The sequence below is a fragment of the Psammomys obesus genome, unplaced genomic scaffold, assembly GCF_907164565.1.
Source record: "Psammomys obesus unplaced genomic scaffold, mPsaObe1.curated_primary_1811, whole genome shotgun sequence".
NCBI lineage: Eukaryota > Metazoa > Chordata > Mammalia > Rodentia > Muridae > Psammomys > Psammomys obesus.
The window spans coordinates 39,107,356-39,126,973 of NW_026591086.1; the positions used below are offsets into that span (position 1 = coordinate 39,107,356).

A 19,618-nucleotide genomic window follows, 5' to 3' on the forward strand; every position below is an offset into this window, starting at 1 on the left:
AATGATACAAGCAGTTTGGCTCCTCGCTGGTTAGTTCACATGGTCTTTTGCTGAGAGCATCCTGAAACAACCTCCCACTTCCACAAATAGTTGTTGTCGTTGTTGACTTTGAGTGTCCCTCGCTTCCTTGAAAGGTAGTGTTGCTTTCCTCTGGTCACACTTTCGCTTGCATTTTCCTCAAGTCCCTTTGGACTTGGAGGAACCTAGGCTCCTGAACTGGCCTCTTCCTCAGTCTGTTTGCTATCCCTCTTACTTTGCATGCCATCCTGGCTTGTGCTGCCTGTGCATAGAAAGCACCGTTCTCCAAGTGGCGCATAGTCTTCTGGTCGGTGGACTTCAGCTTGGGAGGGAGGTGGGGTGTGCCTCCAGGGAGGCCCACACCACAGAGGCGCTGTTGCCAGCCAACGTAAGTGGACAAGCGTGTGCTAGCATGCAAGCAAGACATTCCCTTACCCACAATCCCAGCAAAGCAAAAGGGTCCACATGGAGTCACCAGGAACTCAGCCACATAAGTACTTTTCTTTTTCCAGAGCTGTAAGGAGTGATGCCAAAGCTAATCCTGGTGAGCAAATGTACGCGCTTGCAGTGCCGCACACTGAAAATAGAATACATCGTGGTCTCTCGAAGCAGCTCAGCACAATGGCAAAGCACTGGTTTTTGAAGGGAGGATTGGGGTTTTGAAATTAGATAGGAGGTCAGGCTTGGAGGTGGCAGATAGGTTTTCAGTTTTTGGAAGCAGCTCTTCAGACAGGTGCAGGGAATGAGAAATACGCCACTCCCCGGTCGCACGCCTCAGCCAATAGGCACCAGGCTTCTCCTTGGTCCTATAGCATGGTCTCTGTGCCTGTCACGAGCTGGATCAGCGACCAAACCCAGATTCCAGGTGTGGTATTCCCCAGCCGTTCTGTAATTTGTAATCATAGAAACAGAACGTTCCTCCTCTTCTTTCTTCCCTGCCAACAGTTTCTGGGTGGGTGAATGTCAGTAGCCGGAGTTATTTTTAAAGAGGTGAAGCTTGCCGTGCGAAGCTGGGAAGAGGGCGTTTGTTTGCAGAGCAGGGCTGACATCAAAGTGTAGATTACTGTTCACTGGCTGGGCGCTTGTCCTATAACAGGTAATGTTTAACGTGCCAGTCACAAAGATCACAGAAACAGTGTATGTTCGGGCATAAGGCAGCACAACCTTTTATACTCTGGACGACTGAAAGGCTGTACGTGCCCACGGTCCTTTTTTTTTTTTTTCCTTCTTTAGAATACACTTATGCGGTGTTCCTGCCACCGCCTCTTTTGCTGACTATAATTGGACTTTGAAGCTGGGAAGTTGTATCATAAAAATTGGTAACCTTTGCCTGAGAACAAGCTCAGCTAAGCAATCACTTTCTAATTCTTTTCACAGGATAATATAAACGTTTTTTTGAAAGCTTGTGAACAGATTGGATTGAAAGAAGCCCAGCTTTTTCATCCCGGCGATCTACAGGATTTATCAAATCGAGTCACTGTCAAGTAAGTTTCACTGGTGTGTTTTACGTGTATAATAAATATGCCTCATGTAAATGTAACAAATAGGTATATATTTTTAAAAGGAAGGCTTGCAGCTTAAGTGAAAATAATGGCTGAGAGTTTTTGTCATCACGGAACGATCTTTCCTTTCTGTGTCTTACGTCTTATTCCAAAATAGACTCTTTGAAAAATGGCTTGGGGACTGAGAGTGTGAAGCCATCTGTAATTGATACTGTGTTATGATCTTGTAAATCTCTATAGTGACCAGAGTAGTAGTTTATATTTTAATGCTCTCCAGCATCGTAGAGTTTGGTTGATAATGGTAAGGATATTAATTATAAGTATGAAATAAATCTAGGGGCATTTACTATAATTTAAAGGCAAAAATAAATGAGTTTAAAGTAGTTTTTAGGTAGTTGGAAGTAGGAAATGATGGGACAACTTGATCATCTCTAGAAGGACCATCTGCCTAGGACCAACAACCTTGTTGGGTAGCTGTGGTTGCTTTGAAAATAAGGAACCCTTCCCCACTATTTTAGTTCTCTGGACAAGAAAGTAAAGTGGAGATGAGCACACACCTGCAGGAATTGGAGTTTAGCTGGACAATAGTGTTCATGTGTGAGCGTGTGGTTTCAGGAAAATGCTTTTAAGCTGCTATGAGATTTTTTTTTTCTCTCCCTACAAGTCTAATCTGCATCCAGGAAATCAGTAATAAAATTGTGTTGCCAGGTAAACGTGACATGGAAGTTATATAATTTTGAAATAATGCTTACCTTCTTATCTGGGCTCTTGAACCTAATTAACATGTTTTCATTAACATGCTTAGCCCTACTTGTGGAACTAGCCAAGATGGAAAACTCTGCTTGTGCTTTAGAGAAAGATTTGTGTACTTAATGTCACCCTGGTGTGCCTTCAGTCCTCATTAAAATCAACTAGCAAATCTTAAACATGGCAGTTGTTTTATGAAGAAAAACAACGCCACAGATATGTCTTCACTGACAATCTTCACTGTCTCCTAACAGTCTAACCTGAAAATCTCAGGCAGTGCCAATCGCTTTAAAAATCTAACAGTAAATATTTCAAATGAACAACCCACACCGGCTCACCGCTTTCTGTACTCTGTTTTCCCAACTCCACAGCAGTGATATGTGCCCGGAAGAGGAATCTGCCCACATTTCTGATGAATTTGAAAGTTCAAGTCCTAAGTTTATTGCTGAAAATACATACTTCTGCCATATGCATGGTCCTTTTAACTTCCATTAAAAATTAAAACAAGTTCATTTGTTTAATTATTTTTTCCTACTTGGCATATTCTTGCCTAAGACCCATCTGGGCAAAGAAACTTTAGCCTTCAGAATATCGTTTCCCCTAAGCCGGTGATGTGTATTAAGGCTGAGCATGTTCCCCTCTACCATCACGTCGCCTTGAACCTCGGCAGTGTACGCTTGCAGAGGCTTACGGACTAGGTGAAACATGTTTGTTCGCCCCTAATTTCAAGGGTGCTGCAGATAGGGCTTGCCTGGAGCCGCCTTCAGGAGTGGTTTCAGGGTCGAAATGTTGACAAGAAATCAGTTTCTGGGCTCAGCCTTGAGTGAAATTAAATTACTGACAAAGTGAAACTGGGATGGTGCGAAGCCGGCAGAACAGCTTGTTTGAGTGGAAACCACAAGCCTGTCACAGCGAGGCGTGCCTTGGTCACAGTGAGCCTAAGCAAAGGCTGCTTGAGAACTTTCGATTCTCGGGTCTTGCTGGGTTCTAAAGGGCCTACTTCGGTGAAAGGCTCAGGGCCTTTCAGACAAGATTGAGGATCATTGGCAAGTGACTTCCCCTGTCTTTCGACGAAGCACTTTTCATGAAAAGAAACAGGTTTAGAGGAAGGCAGACGACTGCTCAGTACAGAGAAGTGTGGTCGTTAGTTTTAGTCCAGGTTGTTATGTAATATGCAGGCTGCTGTAGGTCAACTCTTGTCCTATCATTATTGTAGATTAAAGGACTTGGCATCAATTAGATCAGTCGTTCTCTTGTGGGAGGCACGTTTTCCTCCTTGGGGACATTTGGCGATGTATGGAGACATTTTTCTTTGTCTTAGTGGGTGTGGGGTAACGATCTAGTGGTCAGGGTGACGCTAAGTACCCTACAGCCCATGGGGCAGACTCAGCAGGGAGGATTTTCCTATACTAGGCAGTATATGCTGGGGTTCGGAGGTGCCAGTGTGGACATGGAACTCCCTCTTTGCCAGCAAAACAGCCATGGGGAGGTGAAACTCTGACTGGAGAGGCCTGTGACACCACTGTGATGTCACTTGATGCTTGCTGTCGTCTCGTAATTGCATTTCTGTGTTAGTGTGTTTATTTCACGGTGAGGCTCACTGTGATTTGTCTGAGCATGTGAATGAGGGCAGTACTCTGAGATAGTTTGACTCACCTATAAGCATTCAGTCTGGCAAAATACGTCGTAAGCCGTGTGATTATTTTAAGTGTGCTGCATCTCCGAGCACGTAGACCTCTGCCTGCCCTGTTGCACAGGCAAGCTTACCAAGAGAAAACACATACAATGGTAGACCAAGACCAAACAGTGGCAGCTGATACCCTCCACGCCGGGGAACGGGAGGTGTTTCTGTTGCGGGGCGGAGGAGACGCTTCTAAATGTTTGAGACTGGGCAGCAAGAACTGGAGCAGTTCAAGAGCTGTTGCAGTGAGTGTTGGTAGGAATCCACATCCCGGTACGCTGTCCTTCGGTGCTGTGTGACTTTGCAATACATTTGCACCGATGAAACAGAGCGAGAATACTCCTTATACTGCTGCCGTTGTACACACCCCCACATTGTCTAGTTTCCACGGGTGTTTTGCTTTGCTGGAAGTAGTAGCTTGAAGTTTTTCAAGTATATTTGAATGATTCTGCTATTGTGTGTTATTCTCGAGTCAGTAGGATCCGTTTTATATTTATTTATTTATTATTTATTTTCTTCCCAAAGGGTTACTAAGCAAACTTAGGCTTCAGTCTCCGCGAATGGCAGGTGGAGGGTTAACCCAACATGTGGCCGTGAAACTTACCTTGCCTTGTTATAGCCGTCTTACTGAGTATCCACACTGAACTGAACATACATGATCCACGGGGAGTGAGTGACTGAACGTCCTCTCCCCAGTGACCACAGAGGTGTGCCACAGCACACTGGAAACGCCCCACAGCAAGTGTTAGGGTCTCTGTGAGTGTGTCTGGTCAGGAAGAGAGGCCCAGAGTGACGGACTATAGCAGTAACTAACTCCTCGGAGAAGTCTTAGATCCTGCCTCACAGGACGTGGAGTTGGTGGCAAGGTTGGTCTCAACATCGAAAGTCTTAACTTTATATCTTTAACAACTTTCGACTTAGAAACTAAAACTCATATTTGAAACATTACTTAAAACGATTTTTAATTTTTTTTTAAGTTTGTGTGTGTGTTTGTGTGTGTGTGTGTGTGTGTGTGTGTGCGCTTGTGCCTGTATGTGTGAAGTCCAGAGGTTGATATTGGTGTCTTCTATCAGTTTTCACTCGATTTGTTGAGACAGGGTCTCATACTGTCCTGAAGGTCACCAAATAGGCTGGTGTGGATGGCCAGAGAGCCCCAGCATCCACCTGCTTCCAGCCCCCAGCGCTGGGGTTATGGCTAGGTGGCCCTGTGCCTGGCTTTTATGTGCACGCTGGTGGCTCTACTTCAAGTCCTCATGCTCTGCCCAGAAAGTACTCAGCTCCCAGTGAGCCATCTCCCTGCTCACTCAAACAATCTCTCATCTCTCACACATTTGAAGTTGAAGTTTGCTCCCTCTGCCCCCTCAGCATTCCAGTCTAGGTTTTAACACTTCTTCAGTCACATTCTGTCCATAATTACAGACTGGCAGTGCTTTTGAACACAATATCTCAGTAATGGAAAGAAATTATTTTCTGGTCTGGCTCACTGCTGGGGTTAGTAACACTTCAAGTATAAAATGCAACTTTAAACAGTGCAGTTTTCGGGGTTTTTATTATGTATTTATTACCTTAAGGGAACAGAAATCAAGAATTTTTCCCCCCCTGGTCTTAAATACTTTGCTAGTTGCCAAAGGACCAGTGATTAGAAGTAAAACTAGTGTTAACATTGTTCCACCATGAAAATTATGGAAAGCTCAAAATGACGTTTCAGGTATTCAAATCTCTGTGGCTGGAGAAGCCAGCTTGATTTTTCTAACAGCTCTGTGAAGTCATTCAGGTCTCCAGATGGTACTCTGGGTAAACAGTCTGGAGCCCGAGTGTGTGTGTACATGTGTGTGTGTGTGTGTGTGTGTGTGTGTGTGTGTGTGTGTGTGTGTGTGTATGTATGGGTATGCGCACTTGAAATCACATGTGATCATGTGCGTGTGTATGTGTGTCTCTGTGTGTGTTTATTTGTAGTTTTTTTTTTTCAGGTAGATAATTTTTCCAGGTAGATAAGCACTCAAAATAATTTATTTTAATTTACTTTCTAGAGTAAGAGTATTATTATGAGCTGGGTGTGGTAGGGCACATCTTTAATCCCAGTACTCTGGGAGGCAGAGGCAGGTGGCTCTCTTTGAGTCTGAGGCCAGACTGGTCTTCAAAGCAAGTCCTAGACAGCCAAGGCTACACAGAGAAACCCTGTCTTGAAAACCAAAACCAAACCAAAACAAAAATACAATATTATTATGTTTTATGTTTTTAGAAGTGTTTGTCTGTGTCTTTGTGAATATATGTCATGTGTGTGGGTAGAAGATGGAGCTTCTGAAGTTACAGGCAGCTGCTTGGGAGCCCCTGACATGAGTGCTGGGTACTCTTAATCATGAAGTCATCTCTCCAGCCCTCATTATTATTATTTAAATTTAAGCCTGGTTAAATTTAAATTTTTTTGCAAGTTTTTCTCTTAAATGAGTATCTTGTCATCATCTTTATTTCTTTATTTAAAGCAAGCTTAGTGCTATCCAAACTGGGATCTGTCACTTGAGCATGGAGACTCCCACCTGTTACTGTACGTAACTATTTTAAGTGTTTGCTTCCTCTCAACTCTCAGAAGAGAAGGGAGAAAGGAAGTCCACTGTGCTGTGTACAACTGTGTCTCCTTGCGCCCTTGTTTGGGGGACTTCCTGGGAGGGGGACATGAACTCCCGAGCAGTCTGAGGCCCTGGCAGAGGCCAGCTGGTGAAGTTGGGAAATGTTCTACCTCTGCAAAGTTTCAGCCTCTAAGAGTCCTTGCCTCTTGAAATAGTTGGGGGAGATCTGACATGAAGAAGTCTGAGCAGAATGGAGCTTCTCTCTTTCTCTGTCTCTCTCTCCCTTGCCATTTCTAGTTCTTAATCTGTTTCTCAGAATCAAAAGCTTTCCGGGTATCCGTTTATCCCTCCCTTTCCTCACTTCAAATCTAAAATAATAGCCAGGGGGTCTGCCTCTGGTTGGCCTGTGGGCTGTGATTTCATACTCTGGTCTGGCCAGGGTCTTTATCTTCGCAAGTAGCCTCTCCTATGGTCATGCTTCACAGCCTCTCACTCCATGGCTGATTTGATTAGCAGTTGACATGACTCAGCCCATGGGAGTTTGACAGTTCATTGCTTCCTCCATCAGACAGCATTTGTTTCATAATAAGACTCAAGGAGACAGGTACTGTTCCGAAAGATATTCATCTGTCTTTCAAATCATTGTCTATAGGCCACCTGTGCTCAGTGAATCTCGCTTTAAAAATCACATGCCCAGGCACATCTGTAGTCCCCCCACCCCAGTGTTTATTTATTCACTTCTTTTAGACTTACTTTATGCGAATGAGTGCTTTGCTTGCATGTATGTCTATGAATCACATGTGCCTGGTGCCCATGGAGTTCTGAAGGGGGTGCTGGATCCCCTGAAACTGGAATTGTAAGTGGCTGTGAATTTATCATGTGAGTGCTGGCAGCTGAGCTCAGCTTCTCCGCAAAAGCAACACGTGCTGAGCCATCTCCTCAGTTCCTTGCAGCTGGTGTGAGCTACCAGCATTAAGTGGTGTTTTGCTCTGGGTTTCAGTCTGTGTTCCGTTTCTTACTATGTAGTGGCCTGTTTTCACTGTATCATCTGTATGAGGGCAAAAGTATGTATGCCTGAATTTAATCTCAGAGCAAAAAAGACACTTCATTGAGAAAGAGGAGATTTTTATTTCAGAGAGGCAGTTTACTTGTTTATCATATTAAAACATCGATACAGAATTTTCTGACAGGTACCTACAATCCACAAGTAATGTGATCCTTACTTGACAGTTTGACAGAAAGTCCTAAGAACTCATGGTTGGGAAATATTGTGTCAGGATCAACCCACAGGAGGTTGGGGGTGTAAGTCAGTGGTTAAAGTACTTGTTCAGCATACACAAAACTCTAGGTTTGAATCCCCATAAATTGGTGACTTATGGCTGTAATCCCAGAGAGGTGAAGACAGGAGGTGTGCCAGGGTGTGGCTGTAATCCTGATGTGAGGAAAGCAGACATAGAAGGCTCAGAACTCAAGATCGTCTTCAGCTACACAGTGAGAAGGATAGCCTGAGCTATCCAAGACCTTTCCCACCTGACACGCAGCAAAGGGAGAAAAAAGATAAGCACACTTACTTCTTTGCTAAAATAAAAATGTACATTCATTTGAGCTTTTTAATAAAGAAACTCTTCTAACTGAAGGGGACACAGATTTTTTCATTTGGGCTTTCTAAGTTCTTATTCATCTACATGTAACCTTTGCCCAAAGCACAAAACTATTTAAAAGCATATATTATTCCTTTTATCTTCTGGTCTAATGTAAATGTTGATCTGAAAATTGGATTGTAATTACAAGCACTTTCTGGGTACTTCAAGCTCACACTCTAAAGGTGAGGAGAAGCTGATTCTCCCATTGTCCAGTCTTCCTCTGTTCTCATCGTCAGACCTAGAGCTGCTCGAGCAAAGCAGTTACTGTACTTTCTGGTTTCAATTGCCTTTGACTTATCATCGCAGGATAATGATATGGGATATTACAGCACCTTATGAAACCTGCACAGCATCAAAAAGAGGCGAGCTTATCACTCACCAAGAGAAAGCAAAGCAAATTGGGAACTTTGGACCATGAGTCTTTCAAAGTAGCTGGTGGAAGTTTTAGTGAATCCTTCCATAGCTATAGAAATAATACATGTTTACATCTGGCGTGTATATAATTACATATTTGAATTTGTGTATTTACATCAGAAACATTTCTCTGTGTGTATGTGCCATTCTCTAACTAGTGAAAATCAAAATATACATTTAAGATTTTCAGGCTGGAAAATAGGGTAGCTACGCAGGGTGTGAAATTTTCTGTAAAGCTCAAAGGCAAGGAATGGCAGGCACTCCTGGTGAAGGCAATTTCTTCTGATAAGCCATTAATGTTACTCTACTCCGACATTTCACCAACAGTAACAGAAAGCTGCCTTCTCAAAACTGGTAGATACTGGTAAGCTACCCCTCTGGGTCCACCAAGCAGTATACAGCATTCCAGACTGGGGTGCTCCCCTCACCAGCCATAATGGCTGTGATGTAACTCGAAGCCATTTGAAAACTATGAAGACTGAGGAAATCAACCATTTCCTAGCAGGTTGTTTGAACTGTTGCCATGAAACCTCTTGTTGAGTTTCAACCACTTTTCTCTGGGATCCAGGAAAAAAAAATTAGGCAAAGAGTATCACTTGCCATGAACAAAACTGTCTTTGATGACTTAAGTCTCGTCTGACTTGGGCTAACTCCTGTTCTCTGTATTTTTGGTGGAGAATGGTCTGGGCCAGGTCACTTTCCCCCTTGTGAAGGATCAGCTTCTCCGTAAGTGTACCATCATGGCAGACGGTGATTCCTCGCTTGCTCTGTATCATGCTGTATGTAAACTCTAGAGCTAGCTCACTGGAAATGACTGAGGGAATTGCTATTTGCTAGAAGGGGCTACAACTTGGGTAGCTCCCTACCACCTGACAGTGTTGGGTTGGTTAAAGGAAATGAGCATGCAGGTGTACAGAGCCCAGCATCGAGCAAGTGACCAATCAGTGATAAAGGAGTCATTATAAATGTCTGCGCAATCTATCCGCCTTTTTTGATCCTGTGGAAAATACGTGTGCCTCAGAGGGAGGAAGTCAGCTCTGGCTGCTTAAATTGTGATTATCAGTTCCAGGTCTTTATCTTTCTGAATTTAGGCTATTTGTGATTCACCCTTTCTTTCCTCTGGGAGTAGGTGCTTGACTAGATGTGGTTTTAGGAAATATTTTATTTTTGTTTTTTAACTCTGTATAGTGTAGGTATGTGCACACAAGTGTGGCAGCCAGAGGTGTTGGGTCCTCCTGGAGCCGCCTTCCCAGGTGGTCACGAGGCGTCCCAGGTGGATGCTGAGAACTGGTTCTGACGCATTGTGGGAGCAGGGCACAATCTCTCCAGCCCCTTTAACTAAGTGCATGAACTAATCATTTATGTTCAGTCGCTTTGACATAATGAATTTTGTTAAAAAAGCTGGAGTGACAGAACTGCTGTCTGCGCCTGCCACCTGACATGTGGGACCAAGTGATTGTTTTAGTCAACTTTTTAAAATGTTCATTTCTTTTCACCATATTTCCTGAAAACAATTTTAATTTGAGTTGATTTCTCTGAACAGCTTAACTTCCCCGTGTTGAGAAAGAGCAAACCAGGACTGCTTCACGAATTCAGATGATGCCATTTACTGCACGTTTAAACCCGAGCCTTTGCATTATTTATCAGCTTATTTTTAATGTTGCCCTCTTTCCCTCCCATATTTGTGAAGTGTCGTTTCGGTCACACAGGAGATCAGAAGCTGCTATCAGGACTCTGGAGGACTTCTTAAGTTCTTTCTCCTCATGGAAAGGCTGCTCCTGGTCTTCACTAAGCTCAAGTGTGTGTCCCCTGGGCCGGGGCACTTTGTCCCATCAAAGTGTAAAAAGCCTTGATTATATGATCGGAAGTGGTTTTACTCAGAGGCATGATAATTTAAATTGTAATAGGCTTAGAGGTGAACAAGAGTGGGCAATCTTTTCAGTTTTACTTGCACACAATGAGAAAATTTAAAAAAAAATAGGAAGTATGAGTTTTCTATTGATGTGTTTTAAAATACGTTACATTCTGACAGATTTTTCTTTTTCTTTCTTAAAAGGAGAACCTGGCTCCCCAGTATTAAATAGACCAGACATAGAAGTTGTTTATTGGTTACCATTTGTTTGCTTCTCAAGAGTTTAGGCTAAGGAAACAGTAAGAGCTCAGGAGAATAATTTTTGGCATTCTGAACCCAAATTCTAGGGGAGAATGACAGATGCTGGTTTCATCCTGCATTTCCCAGGCGCGTTTCTCCTGCCTCTCCTAAACTGGGTGGGAGATTTACAGATCGTCACTTTATCTTTGGAAAAGCTCAGTGCTGTTGCCTCAGCAAACCTGAGTGACCACGCGCGGTAACCAGTGCGCACAGCGCCAGGGTCACTGACGAGACTGCCACTGGCAAGGAAACAGTCCCCCGTCATAGAAATCCAAGTGGCACGCACCAACACTCTCAAGTGTGATCAGTTTGATTTTTATAATGTTAACAACCAAAAAGCAGATTAAAGACACACTTTGAACTAACACAGCTCAGATTAGCTTGTTTTTCTTAAGCTTTAAAGAAAACAAAATAGTATTACTGAGCCTGAGAGAAGCACCTGTTTTTGAAGTTTTTTTTTTGCATTAACACACTTAAAATTATTAGTTTACCAAGAGTCTGTGGGCTCAGAACAACTTGGGGGAGACATCCCTAAACAAAATATCAAGGGTCAGACTCTCTGCTGTTTCATTTCCTTGCAACAGTATCAACACCTGCCAGCCTAAAATTTTTCTGGCTCACAGTTTTTCTCTCGGTTTATGGACATGTGGAAATTCTGCTCCAAGGATTGGTGTTCGGTGTGTGTGGTTAAACAATTTGGCTGACCTGTTTTGTATCAGCTTAGAGTAAAAATTGCTAAAAAGTCTATAAAATGCCACCAAATTGCTCACACCACAGATTTCTGTGGTGTCAGTATCTTAGGCAGTGGTGAGGAGATATTGCTGTGAGGAGGCATCGTGACCATGACGACTTTTATAAAAGAAAGCATTTAATTGGGGGCTTGCTTATAGGTTCAGAGGTATAGTTCATTATTGGCACAGAGGAAAGCATGGCAGACACGGTGCTGGAGAATTAGATGAGAGGTCTACACCCACGTCTGCAGGCAGCAGGAAGACCCAGCTGGGTTTTTGTAAACCTCAAAGCCCACCTCCAACGACACATTCCCCTCCAGCATTGCCACGTCACACCTCCTAATCCTTTCAAACAGTGCCATTCTCTGGTAACCAAGCATTCAAATCTTTGAGCTTATGGTGGCCATTCTCACTGAAGCCACCACCGACAGTATGAGTGACATCGTCATTACCTGTAGGTAGTCAGACCATGTGGTATCACAGATTGCTGAGAAATAAATTCAATGTCCCCTCCTTGTTTCTGTGTGACTAACAGGAAGTAGTGGCGAAGCATACCTGCTTTATTGAAGACTGACACCATTGGCTTAGGCTGTAGGCCGCTGGGTTTGGGTATCACTCTTTCCAGGGGAGACAGAAGTAGTCATTTTAATGGGCTGCTGGGCCAGGGCGTATTTGTGGTAAGGCATAGGTGGAGGTGCTAACAGAGTCTTTCTTGCCTGTGGACCTTTTCTCTGGCACCCTTTAAACCACTTCCAGGGAATATTTAACATTCATCCTATGTAGACTCCAGACCCATGGATAGAAAAGACAAACAGCTTGTCTTCTACCTTGAATAAAGAAGAGGAAAAGCTTAGTTAACTTTTGGTTTGGGGTGTTAAGGAACATGTGACGATTCCTGGTTGTCAGCTCTACGGCAACGCTGGATTAGAGCGAGGTATTGCAATGAGATTAGGAAATTACTGTGTTAGAGGGTCCAGGGCACCTCAGAAATGCTCCTGTCACTCCGGGAGCTTTAGACACCTTGGACAAGGGTTTTCAGATTCTGTCAGGTGTCTTACTGCTTCCTTCTAGATTAGAAACAGCCCAGCCAGGCATTTCCCCTTTGCTTCAGATGCCTGAAGTGAAATGAAGCAGAGAGAAGGCAAACTTCCTTAGCTGGGTGACCTTGGGCAAATAAGCAAAGCTTAGGTTTTCGGTCAAGGGGTGTCTTTTTTCACCATGTTGCCTAAACAGACCTAACTAGAATTGGAAATTGGACTTCTGTTTCTTTTTCTTGTGCTGTGTGCCTAACATTGTCAAACATCTATTTTTATTTATTTATTTATTTATTTATTTATTTATTTATTTATTTATTTATTCTTGAGATAGTTTTTCTTTGTGTGGCCTTTGCTGTCCTGGACTTATTTTGTAGACCAGGCTGGCCTCATATAGATCTGCCTGCCTCCTCCTCCCTGAATGCTGGGATTAAAGGTGTGCACCACCATGCCCGGCTTCAAATGACTATTTTTATTCATGCCAGCTTTATCACAATATGAATTTGTATATGTGATGGACAGTATCAAAGTTGATGCCTGCCAAATACCTATATGTTCTGATCTTTAGATTCTCTTCCTGTTTTTAACTTACTTCAAGTGGCTATATTAAAATATGCTGTCAAATCCAAGACCATTGCTCTTTATGATTTTCTAGTTGTAGGAATGTTAAATGATAACTCATGTGGTTTAGATTGGGTGAGCTATGGTCAAGAAATAAGTGAATATTTTATTTTTATTGATAGATGTATATAAATGCCTTCATATGTTTATGGATTTTGAGCAGATATTTATGGATGTTCAATCATATTTGTCATTATAATGGCTCTGATCTTTTAAAAGGTGAGGGTTATAAGGCTGAAGAGATGGCTCAGAGGTTAAGATCACTGGATGTTGTTCTTCCAAAGGTCCTGAGTTCAATTCCCAGCTACCACATGGTGGCCCGTAACCATTTATAGTGAGATCCGATAACCTCTTACAGTGCGTAGGCACACATGCAGGCAGAATGCTGTATAAATAATAAATAAAGAAATCTTTAAAAAACCGCGAGTGTTATAAACCTTTACTAATCTAAATTGCTAAGGATTATACTGGCACACTTTGACCTTTGTAGACTGTCACGGAACTTGTCTAAAAATAGATACTAATAAATACCTTTTATTTAGATAGTTCCTTGTTTATCAGTTTCTCACACTCGATTGTGCTTAGTTTTCGAAAAACAACCACAGAAAATTGCAATTGCTTTTATCCTTAGCTTCAGGTTAAGTGGTCTCTGAGTAAGGAAATGCAAAACAAGATATTTTGGTCATCACTTAGGTCTATGGAAATGTAGGCAAAGCTTTAATGCTTACTAAATTGAAGCTACTCTAAAGCCCAAATTCTAAGGAAAAAAATAAGTTAGTTATGTTACCTATTTTACTGGATTAAAGAAGAGAAAATTACAACAAAATGCTGCCCCTAAGTCCTGCTATCCCTGTAGCCACTGGTGTGCGAGACAGGTGGTCAGCACAGCGTCAAGTGTAACAATAAATAGCACAGTCTAATTCCAGTAAGATGAAACTCTTCTGTGCTTGCGAGGCATGGTGTGGGGGAAGGGGCTCAGAGGACAGAGTAGTACAGGGGTGGGGTTGGGGAAATGGGGGTGGTGGTGGCACGGGGGTGGGGTGGGATCAGACAGTGACTCAGAAAAGCAAAGTCCAAGGAATGAGTCAAGCTCTGAATTCCTTGCGGGGAGCTCCCATTTGCACACCAAGTCCCTTCAAACTATTTCCAAGTTCTATGTGAGTGACATCTACTACCAGGAAGAAATCTTTATGGAACTTTTCCTTTGTCCATGTAGTATTTTAGATTACCCAAGTCACACAAAGCTAGTAGTTGCACAAGGGAAGAATAGAGAGGAAAATAAAAATAAGAGTAGTTCTTTAACTACTTGGATGGGTGTGATTTGATAATAAAATTTTCTGAGTTGTATAGCTATTATATACAGATTAGCCGTATAGCTAATATACAGATAGATAGTATATTAATACATATAAACAGGAGGAAAGAATACTGTGAGCAGGTACGGAGACTGGAAATGGTGGCCCTATGGTTTAGGATGTGTGTAACTTCTGAGCTGATAGGTTGGTTGCTTGAGTGGACAGATAGGAAAGTGTGTTGAGGGGCCAGTCTGAGGTGCTAACGGCCAAGTACTCAGTAAATGGTGCCCTGGAAAGCCTCACATTGCTCCACAGCCGGGTACACTTTGCATTATAAAATCCTGATCTTCTGAGTGTTCAGGTCAGAGGCAGGATGACTGAATGAAGGAATTTTCTAGTCTGTTAATGTGTGAGCATCAGGCATGAGCTCCTAGAAGCTGGTTGAGCAGAATGGATGTTCTGGAGATAATGGAGGCATTTGTATGTTTTGGTTGCTACAGGTAAGAAATTATGGACCCTTACGTAGCGGTCAGGGCTTTGAACAAACTCTTCTCAGCCTAAAATGTGCATAGGTGACATGGGAGGTTGTTACAGTGTGGCTCTTGGCGGGGAGGTGTGGGGGCTGGAACTGTATTTTTAGCCGTGCTCTGCAATGGAGAACACACTCTTGGTAGGAAGCAGGGATCGAGGCTTCCTGAAGGTGTCGGGTAGAAAAACTTCAATCCTCGAGTCAGACAGGGACCTCCTCCTTAGAGTATTCTCTGCTCATGCCTGTACTTTCTTGCTTGTTCAAATGGTGACTTCTAACTTCAAATCTAAGCTGCAGCTCTGGGCTGTTTTCTTCTCTAGAAGGCTCTTCTTAATCACCATCATATGTCAAAATACTTTATTTTTGATTTACTTCTAATCAAATTCATCTAGTTTGTGTACACAGTTTTAACTTTGGTAATGGATACAATTGTGTCATAATTACCATGACTGGCAAAGCAAATAAACTGTAATTAATATAAAAAATAAAAAATTAATTACTCTGATCGAGACATAAGACCCTAAGGAGTTGCCACACGCCTCTTAGTGGTCTGATCTCTCTCCCTTGATGGATGATTACCATGCTCTCGACCAGAGTGGATGACCTTAGTACCTCACCCTCCTCAGTACATAGGTCATGAGTAACTACCGTCCACATTTTTGAGACAGGATCTCATTATGTACCCCTGGTTGGTCTGGGATTCACTATGTAGGCCAGGCTGACCCAAACTCACAGAGATCTGCCTGTCTCTGCCTCTTAAGTCCTAGGATTAAAAGAGTGTGCTGCTGTGTGCAGAAAGAGTATACTTATTTTGACAATCTTTGGGTACTGTTGAAATGTGACTCTAAGTTGGCCTTGTCCCTCCTCCCTTCGAAACATAGATAAGAATTCAATCCTCACTATGTTTTCTAGAAATGTTCTGATATCCTGTCTTAGGAACTGTTTTACTCTGGAGCAATTAGCAGTAGGAACATGACCCTTCCAAAGACAATGCCATACCTTGCCTGTAGGAGAGTGGCCTTCTTTCTGGATCCAGTTGGCTATCAAAGTCAGTTAAGAGAATAGAGCACTACTGTATATGGTAACCTTGAGAAGCTCACATTACAACTGCAACTGTTTGTGTGGTATCCAAATTTTCCTCATGCCTTGGGCAAATCTACAAATCAAATGGGTGGAGTGGACAGCTATTTCGGGGATTAGGCGCTCCCTCAGGCCTCATTCATAAAGCTGTCTAGGAGAGGAAGCCATATATACTGATCATTAGTCTTCGCTCAGTCACTATATGGACTCTCGCAGCGTCTTTCTGTCTGTGATGGCTGTCCTACATTTGGAATTAACTTAATCCCAAAAACTGGAGTGTACACTATGAAGGACTTTTGCTTAATATGAACTGGGAAAATCTACTTCTAATCTAGATCTTTGAGGTAGGAAGACACATCTTTAATCGGATTATTTGAGCTAGGGAAATCCACCTCTAATCTGGGCTACACCTTCTGCTGGAAGCCTTTTTAAAGACATGAAAGAAAGAAAGAAAGAAAGAAAGAAAGAAAGAAAGAAAGAAAGAAAGAAAGAAAGAAAGAAAGAAAGGAAAGAAAGAAAAAAAGAAAGAAAGAAAGAAAGAAAGGAAAGAAAGAAAGAGAAAGAAAGAGAAAGAAAGAAAGAAGTCTTTTTTTTTTTTTTTTTTTTGCCTGCTTGCTCTTGCTATGCTATCAAGTCTATTCTTTCACTGGCGAGAGAATCTACTTCTTTAGGATTCTGGCATCTACTGAAGACCAGCTGTGACATCCAGCTGCATGAACTGAACAATACTGGATTCTTGGACTTCCGTTCATAACCATCCATTGTTGTATTAGCTGGCTCATAGTCAGTGACTCATTTTAATAAATCTTATATATACATATATAGTGTATGTGAATGTAATAACACACATACAAACACACATGCACACACACACATACACACATATTCATTCTAGATAACCCTGGCTATCATTCTTATAAGACATAACAAAGGTAACACCGGACCCTACTGCAGAGGGACCACTGTGAGGATTAAATGAGTTACTATAAGCAAAGGGCCTCACTGTTAGACAAGACACAAATATCCAGAAAATACCAAGAGTTTTACTAATCTGTTTTATAAAAGTTGATTCTCCTCCATTCCTAGAACTCCAGCAGTATGTACAGTCTGCTTGACAGTTTTCTTTGAAGAGGAACTAATGGTTCTGTGGCTGAAAATGTAGTGATGAAGAGGATTGTAAGAGGGCACATCACTTAGATGAGGATGTAATTTTAGCCTTGGAGAGGAATAGGTCTGAGGGAAATGAAGGAGCTGTCATTGGAGGATAAATATTGCTAGAGGCAAAATGTGGAAGAATCAGACAGGAAGTCACTGGACTCAACCCAGACATTCTCTTTGTTAGGGACGGTGCTGGCAAAACCAGATGGCCAGCTGACGGACTCCACCTACTACACAGAGAAGGCCACAAGGGACCATTGAGTATTCTCAAGATTGTTTTCTTTCTCTTTACTTTCTACTGAGATTAAACTAAGAATTTTATACCAATAAATCTAAGTCACAAGGCAAGGAAACCAGAGATTTAGAGAAAGCTCTTATTTCCCCCTTTAATCTTTAGGCATTTTACTACTTTAAGAAATTATTTGGATTTATTTTATAGAAAACAGTATTTGACAGTCTTCTTAGGATGAAATATGAAAGTGAAATAGTTTTGTCTCTTCATGATAAATCTAAGCAAAAATAAAATTAGGCTTTGAGGGTCACACACTTGCTTAGAATGCTTTAGGTTCCAGGTTCAGTCTCTAGGAGCATAAAAAAAAAAGACAAAATTACACAACAAAACATAATGCTTCTTATTTAGCTTATTATTATGGGACGATTGCTTTTACTGTTTCCTCAAAGACTTGTTTACACGAGGGTGATGTATCCTCTAATTTGAGATAATAAACATGGAAAGGGTATTATTAAGAAGTTAGAAGTAAGTAATTATGTCAAAAGGTTGGTTCCTTTTGAAATAAATTAAAAAGGGGTGAAAACAACAGAAGAAGGAAGGCCTTTCTCACAGAAAAGTTCTCATTGGTCTTTCCTTTGTTGTAGGGGCCAGTTCAGGGCCTTATGAATGCTGGGTAAGAGCTCTTCCACTGAGCTATATCTGTTTTTTTTTTTTTTTTTGTTTTTTTTGTTTTTTTTTTTTTTTTTTGAGACAGGGTTTCTCTGTGTAGTCTTGCCTGTCTTGTACTCACTTGGTAGACGAGGATGGTCTTGAACTTACAGAGATCTGCCTGTCTCTGCCTCTTGGAGTACTGGGATTAAAGGTGTGTGCCACCACACCTGTCTAAACTCTTATTTTTTAAATTAAATTTATTTTTATGTTCAAGTTCCATATATATGCATAGATTCCTGTGTACTGTATTGACATTATTTCCTCCGTCTTCCCCTCAAAGCTGCTCAAATTTATGACCTCCCCCCCTTTAATTAGTACTGTCACACACACACACACACACGCACACATACACACATGGATAATATATAAGTACAACCTTCTGAGTCTCTTCAGTGTTGCTCGTATGTACATGTACTTGATATTGGGAATCCAGTTATGGGGAAGAAGAATTCTCCCCATCTTAGCAGCTTTTAAATCCTAGTTTTTCTACATCTAGGGTTGGGAACTCATGAGATTTCTCCCACGCATGTTGGGATGCCAACTAGTATTGTCATTTTTCAGGTCTTTTTGAGATGGGCACATACATCACACACATACACACACAATGGCAAAGCCTTGTGGCAGATTTCCTAACCCTCTGGCTCTTACAGCTTTCCCCACCCTCTTCTGTGATGTTCCTTGAGCCTTAGGTATAGGGATATGTTGGAGATTTATTCATTGGAAATGGGCAACTCATTGTCTGTTGTTCTCTGCCGTTTTCACCTGTTGGTGGCTTTCTGTAGTAGTTGCTGTTTGCTCTAAAGAGAAGCTTCTCTGATGAGGAGTAAGAGCAACACTTAGTTGTGGGTGTAGGGATACATATTTAGGATGCCACTAGGGACTGTAGTGGCTTAGACGTGTCGGTGGGAGGTTTTTCTGTAACATCCATGACCTCACTAGCCCTGGGTAGTTGACTAGATTTACAGTTGTCTTCATAACTGTTCTATTGCTGTGAAGAGACAGTGTAACCAAGACAACACTAATGAAAAAAAAAGCATTTAAGTGGGTGCTTGCTTACAGTTTCAGAGGCTTATTATCATCATGGTTGGAAGCATGGTAGCATGCAGGCAGGTGCTTCAGCAGTAGCTGAGAGCTGTATACATCCTGATGTGCAGGCAGAGAGAGGAGGGAGGGAGGCAGAAGGTGAGAGAGAGAGAGAGAGAGAGAGAGAGAGAGAGAGAGAGAGAGCCTAGGCCTTGTATGAACTTTTGAAGCTTCAAAGCCCACCCCAGTGACATACTTCATTCAACAAAGCCACACCCACTCCAATAAGGCCACACCTCCTAATCCTTTTATTTTTTTCAAACAGTTCCAATCCCTGGTGATTAAGCATTAAAATGTATGGGCCTATGGGGCCACTCATACTCAAATCAGCACAAAAGCATTAGGCATGACTTCCCTTCCTCAACAGTGGGCTATCTGCACAGCTGTTGATGAACATCTGCACAGCTGTTGATGAACATC

General features: G+C 42.2%; 1 protein-coding gene across 4 annotated transcripts in view; it reads left to right on the forward strand.

Annotated features, from left to right (window-relative positions):
• Positions 1–1,391: 1,391 nt before the first annotated feature.
• Lmo7 (LIM domain 7) overlaps positions 1,392–19,618 on the forward strand; it is a 97,786-nt gene continuing 79,559 nt past the window's right edge. For 3 of the 4 annotated variants that reach the window (XM_055609622.1, XM_055609621.1, XM_055609623.1), the window contains exon 1: positions 1,396–1,502. The gene's annotated coding sequence lies outside the window, so the exon portion shown is untranslated. Of the gene's footprint in view, positions 1,503–19,618 lie in introns of all 4 variants that reach the window. The other variant, XM_055609620.1, reaches the window with a different exon arrangement.